At 40.2% G+C, this 5,803-nt stretch overlaps 1 pseudogene; it reads right to left on the bottom strand.

Moving 5' to 3' along the window:
* Positions 1–949: 949 nt before the first annotated feature.
* LOC127967926 (uncharacterized) lies at positions 950–5,120 on the bottom strand (annotated as a pseudogene).
* Between the last annotated feature and the right edge of the window lie 683 nt (positions 5,121–5,803).

Genomic DNA, 5,803 nt, shown 5'->3' on the forward strand with positions numbered 1-5,803 from the left:
TTTGATGTGTACCAGGTGGTCGCTGTTCCCTGGCTTTGCCTCTAGTCACGCTGAATCTGACTTGTCTTTCTTTTCCATTTCCCATCCTCTTCATTCCTTTTGAAGAATTCTTTCATGAACATCTGCATAATTTCTTGTGAACTGATACCTGGTGCAGTCTGTTGTTCTTGTGTGGACTCGACCCCTTGGGCTAGTTGTTCCTGGAGGCATGTGTCGCTTTCCTTTAGATGTCCAGTTGGCCTCCCATGAACCTTTTCCTCTTGAGTTTCCATACCAATGTGTCTGGTTCCTTGAATTATCCCAGCGGTTTTTGTGCGGCCATGACTGGTCCCATGATTTCTCCCAGTTGTGTCCAGACGCTTGAGGCATGTCTCGTTGCTTGTGCCAGTGATTGTTTGGCTGTTTGGGCCTGACACTGACATGAGAGTCCCGTTCTTTTCTGAAGAAGGATTGTCTTTGTTCTTTAGGTGGCAGCTTGGTGCTTTCGTGATGCTGGGTGCCTTCTAGGGCTAATCCTTGATATTGAGTATTGAAATCACAAACTGCTGGTGGTTTGGTTCCCTTTTCTGAGCCCATCTTTTGTTTGCCCTCAATTGTTGTGTAGTCATTGTGCGAGGACAGGCCATGATGCCAGGGTGGAGGTTTCTCAGGAAGAGGGTTTTGAAGTTTAAGTCCTCCTCCATGTCAGGTTCATTGTGTGCACCAAAGTACGCTCGTCTAAGTCTGTTGTAAAAGACTTGGGGAGTCTCATGCCAGCCTTGTTTGGTTTCTAGGGTGGCAACCAGTCCTTGGTCTACCTCTGGGTCTGCAAATTCTTTAATTAGGGCTTCTCAGAGAAGGTGGAAGTCTGACTTGGTGTGTGTAGGCTGCCTATCCAAAAAACGTCGCACCTCAGGACTGGATGTTGTTTGAAGCAAATAGAGTCTGTCTCTCTCTGTCACGTTGGATCTCATTTCCAAGTGGAAGTCAATATCTTGCGGGTAGGCCTGGCCACCTTGACTTCCTGCCACATTTGGGGTGAATTTATTGATGTTTCTGGCCAGTTTGTCAAGGTCTTTGAGTTCCAGGCCATGTGCAGACTCATAGTCCGTTCGGAGAGGCCCCCTTCTCTTGTCAGCAGGGTAGCGCTCCTCCATGACAGCTGAATAGGGCTTTGGTGGTGATTCTTCACTTTCTCTTTGATGTGGCAATCCCAGGATAGGGCACGGGGAGGGGTGGGCAGGGGTGAGACCAGAGGACGCCTTGTCCTGGTTGGCTCAGGGTGCAGCTCATAAGCATGCTTGAGTTCCTCTCTGATTGACTCAGATTCTTCTTTTACATAGTTGAGCTGTTGAGTCAGGCCGCTGATCTGATTTTGTGACCTTTCAAGATGGTTTTCAAGGGCCTTTATTCACTATTCTTGTCTCTGAAGTCAGCCTTGGCTTTTTACAGTAGCTGCTCTGCATCCTGTAACTTGTTGGCCAGATCATCTTGGGCAGCCTTAGCTTGTTCTAATTCTCTGTAGGTGGTTGTCAATGTTTCTTGAAGCCTTTCGATTTCCTCTTTGGCGCCTGTCTCCACCTCATAGGACCCTTCCTCTTGGTCCTGTGCTTCCAGTTCCATCGCGTGAGTCAACTCCTCCTGAAGGTGAGCTTCTTGCTCATAACTCAGTTTGAGTGAGGCTATCAGCGTGTGACTCAGGGAGCCAGTGATCTTTGCAATCTCATTGTGGTTGTAGCTGCGGTATGGATTCTGTGTCATGATGTCGTTGTTCTTGCGTATACTGTTTTAGGTTGTCGGCAGCTTTGGTCACAAGGCTGCATGTCACGACACTTAACCAGTACTCTAAGTCTTCCCAGTGGGTGAGGGGATTATCAGTGAGACATATGTTGGCACACGGTACGGAAACCTGGAAAAGAGACTGGCACAGATCTGTGAAAGTGTGTGTGAGCTAAGTATGTGATGGTTAGTTAAGTGATTTGCCAGAACTGTGGGCCTCTGTTGATGTGTACTGCTACTCATAGTCTCTGTGGGATAAAATATTGGACATAGCTTGGAGGATACAGCTAAGAAAACTTCCTGTTTGTTGTTGGCATCTGTACTGCGTTTGAGCTCCATCACTATATTATTTTTATCGACTATTTTTAACTTAAAAAACAATTTTATACACCATCGTTTCCGTTTATACAACGTGTGATTATATCCTCTATTGTATTCTACTAGAGCTGTAGTCAAGTCCAGCTTTGTCGAGTCCAAGTCAAGTCCAAGTCCAGGACTAGTCGAGACCTAGTCAAGACCAAGTCCAAAAGTTTCGAGTCCAAGTCAAGACCGAGTCCAAATGAGAGAAAAAAAGGTCCTCTTCAAGACCACATACTTTACTACTGCTAATGTATGTGATGCGAGAGACAGCATATCTCCTACTCTAAGAAAATTATTTTACATTATTATTTGTAATGATCAAAAAGCATGTGCAAAGTAACAACTCTGTAGGACAGGGGTCTCCAAACTAGATCCTGGAGTGCCAATGTCCTGAAAAGTTTAGCTCCAACTGGCCTTAACACACCTATCTGGAAGATTCTAGTAGTGTCTAGTTAGAGCTTGATTAGCTGGTTCAAGTGTGTATAATTAGTGTTAAAGCTAGCAGGAGCGTTACACAAGATCCAAGGCCCTATGCATAGGCAGTCCTGATGGGCCCCCATGCTCCCCACCCATGAAAATATCCATGTAAAATAAAATATATTTCAGATTCATACTTTTCAAGGGCCCTCTCTTCCTTTGGGGCCTTGCTAATGAGTACTGGTTTTACCCCCAGTCCGACCCTGGGAGCTAAACTATAAAGGACACTGGCCCTCTAGAACAGAGTTTGAAGCTGTAAGGTCAAATAATTTTTATGTACTTTATTTTCATTTTATTTACTTTATAATGCTGCTTTTGCTGACATTATGTCTGTGGTCAAAACGTATATAACTGATGCCTTGGCACAGTGAGTGCACAGACACACGCAAAGCTCGGGATATGACAAATGCGCGCAGTTAAGGATAGAAGGCATACGTTTGGCTCTACTGGGCATGCGCACATAAATACAGAGACATTTTTGTCATACTGTATTTAGTGCTTGCATAGACTACTCGGCACTGGTGGAAACAATCAACTACTCCAGCATGCATTAACCATAATCTTTTAGGAGCTTAGATGGTATAGGGTCTAACATATGTAAGACCAATGAGCGGATGGTATTCAACCATCTGTTCCATATTAACCCTTTCGAGTCGATTAACGCATATGCGTTTTGAGTCATTTTCTCCTGATAACCCCGAAAAGAACTTAAATTACACTCTCAGTTTTAATCGTACAGATAAGAGCAATACATCAATCGAATCTGTAAAGGGTCTAGTTTTTTTTGGATACAGACATAATAACAAAGAACCTTTGTGCACTTATAAATTAAAGATAACAAACAAAGTGCGCTGTCTGCAGTCTTTGTCTCCGCTGATCGTCATGTACAAACACGTCATTAAAATGAACTGTAACTCCGTGAATACTCAACGAAGAGACATGAGAGATATATCTATAGAAAGCCTAAAATGTCTACTTTAAAACTAAACAAGTGCTGCCGAAAACAAATATTCTGAGATAAAGTAATCCATATGAAAACAACGCGATGTCTATTTTTCATATCTCCGCTCATTATATCTAATGTGACCACGCCCCCGCGCTTAACACGCTATTCAGATTCAAACTGAAGCGCGCGGCTTGAATACGCCCACACAGAAGAAAAAGCAGCGAGACTGTTCTTCAAGTTTTTATTTTATTTTACTGTTTGCTTCGCGATGAGAGGAATAAGACATAATTCACCCCAAAAAAGGTATGATGTGGTTGAGGATTTGAGAAATGGATTTCCTCAGAAAAAAGAATGAAGCACTTTATTCAACAGGGATCATAAACATGAGTAAGTCTCTTTTTATTTATTTGTACTAGTTTTCACATAAAGTGTAAACATTTTACTAGTCAGACTTTTTCCAAATACTTTTTCCAAACTATAATTCCTGACTAAATGTATAATCAAGTGAAACATTATGAAGTTTCAATAACAATATACAATACTATACCATTCAAAAGCTTGATGTAAATAATATAAATGTGACAAATAGAGATAACTCTAACAAATGTAAAAACAATGCAGTTCTTTCGATTTATTCCCCCTAAAAAAACCTGAAAAATATTCTCAGCTCTTTTCAACATTAATAATAATAATGATGATGATAATAAATGGGGTTTATTTGGTAGAAAATAAGATTGTTAAAAGGATTTCTGAAGGATTGTGTGACTGGAGTAAGGATGCCAAAAAATTTGTTTGAAAGTAAGCTTTGATTGTCCCTAATAAACTGTTTAACTGCTCCCCCAAGTGGATATTAAATTATGTTGTGGGATAATTAAATATATTCTTAATAAACTACAAACATAAAATTATATACTTTTATTTTGTTCTCACATTCTTTCTTGTAAGTCCTCCCTCAGAGTGGCACAGTTGAATGAGAGGCTCATTATGCAGCTCATTATGCAGGCCTTTGTCTTCTCAGGTGTAAATCACAATGATATTCATGATAGTTGACGCCTACTCGCATATGACTTTTACCAACAAAAAGTGTCTTAGAAAATTTAAATCAATATATTGTTTTCTGTGAATGAGTAAACAAGACGATTTTCACATAATTTAGAAAGAAAAATTCTAGGCTACAAGCTCCAGTTCTCAACTTTTCCGGCAACCAATTTTATGTATGTGTTTTATTGCCTTATTCAAGTGACTTAACATTTTTAGTTTTTCACTAACCATGCATAACATTTTTTTTCTCAAAAATACAATCATGTACATGCATGCATTTCACATATTATTATAGCACAGTTTGTGCTGATTACAGTGCTATTAGACTTTACCCATTTAGATATTTATAAGAAACTGAAAAAAGCACAAATATCAGAGCATGACAAAACTTCTCCAGGCCCCAAAAATACCCTTAGACTCCAGAGGGTTAATGAATCCTGACTCTTTAACACATTCTACACTCAAAGACCAGAACGTGAGTTAAAGAAAAACAAGGACCTTTGTTTTACAACATTTTCCAACATAACTCACCACCCATGATCCTGGCGTGGATGAGAATTATAACGCCTTGGAGACTATCCAGAGATACAATATCGAACTTCAAAGGAAAGACAAACTCCTGCCCTTTTCTCTCATGGCGCGATCACACATTCCACAGTTACATTTAATTTTATTGATTATGAAAAATAGCTCAATTGTCTATACCAATAACTAATTACAGGGCACTGTAACTTACTCATTAATATGTCAATATTCCATTCTTCATATCAATTGCTGTGATATCTCTTACTGTAAATTACTGCAATTCAAACAGTTGTTTGTCCAGCAAACCAGATTGACCTATCAATTTTCAATAAAGTTATCACTCCTTATAATTCAAGGAAAAATATTCTCTGGCCATGAAAACATTATCCTATCCTTATGATAAATTTAGTTTCTAAATTTAAAGCTTGTAGCTAAAGATCAGACCTCTCAGTGACTCGTAATGTGAGTGGGGTGGAGTCCAAGCCAATCATGTTATATATGGGTTTTTAATAATTCAACTAGTAATACAGCGTGAGCGTGGTCTTTTTGTGACGCTTTGTGCGCTGGTCCTTTTGAAAACTACGCGCGTTTGACGCGCGTGCAAGCTGCACTGGATCTTGGAGCATGGAGCCACGTGGTCCTTTGTTCTGTCTTCGCACGGTATTTGAAAGGTTCAACAAACAATGTTCCAGAATT

This window comes from Carassius gibelio, chromosome B11 (genome assembly GCF_023724105.1).
Source record: "Carassius gibelio isolate Cgi1373 ecotype wild population from Czech Republic chromosome B11, carGib1.2-hapl.c, whole genome shotgun sequence".
Taxonomy (NCBI): Eukaryota; Metazoa; Chordata; class Actinopteri; order Cypriniformes; family Cyprinidae; genus Carassius; species Carassius gibelio.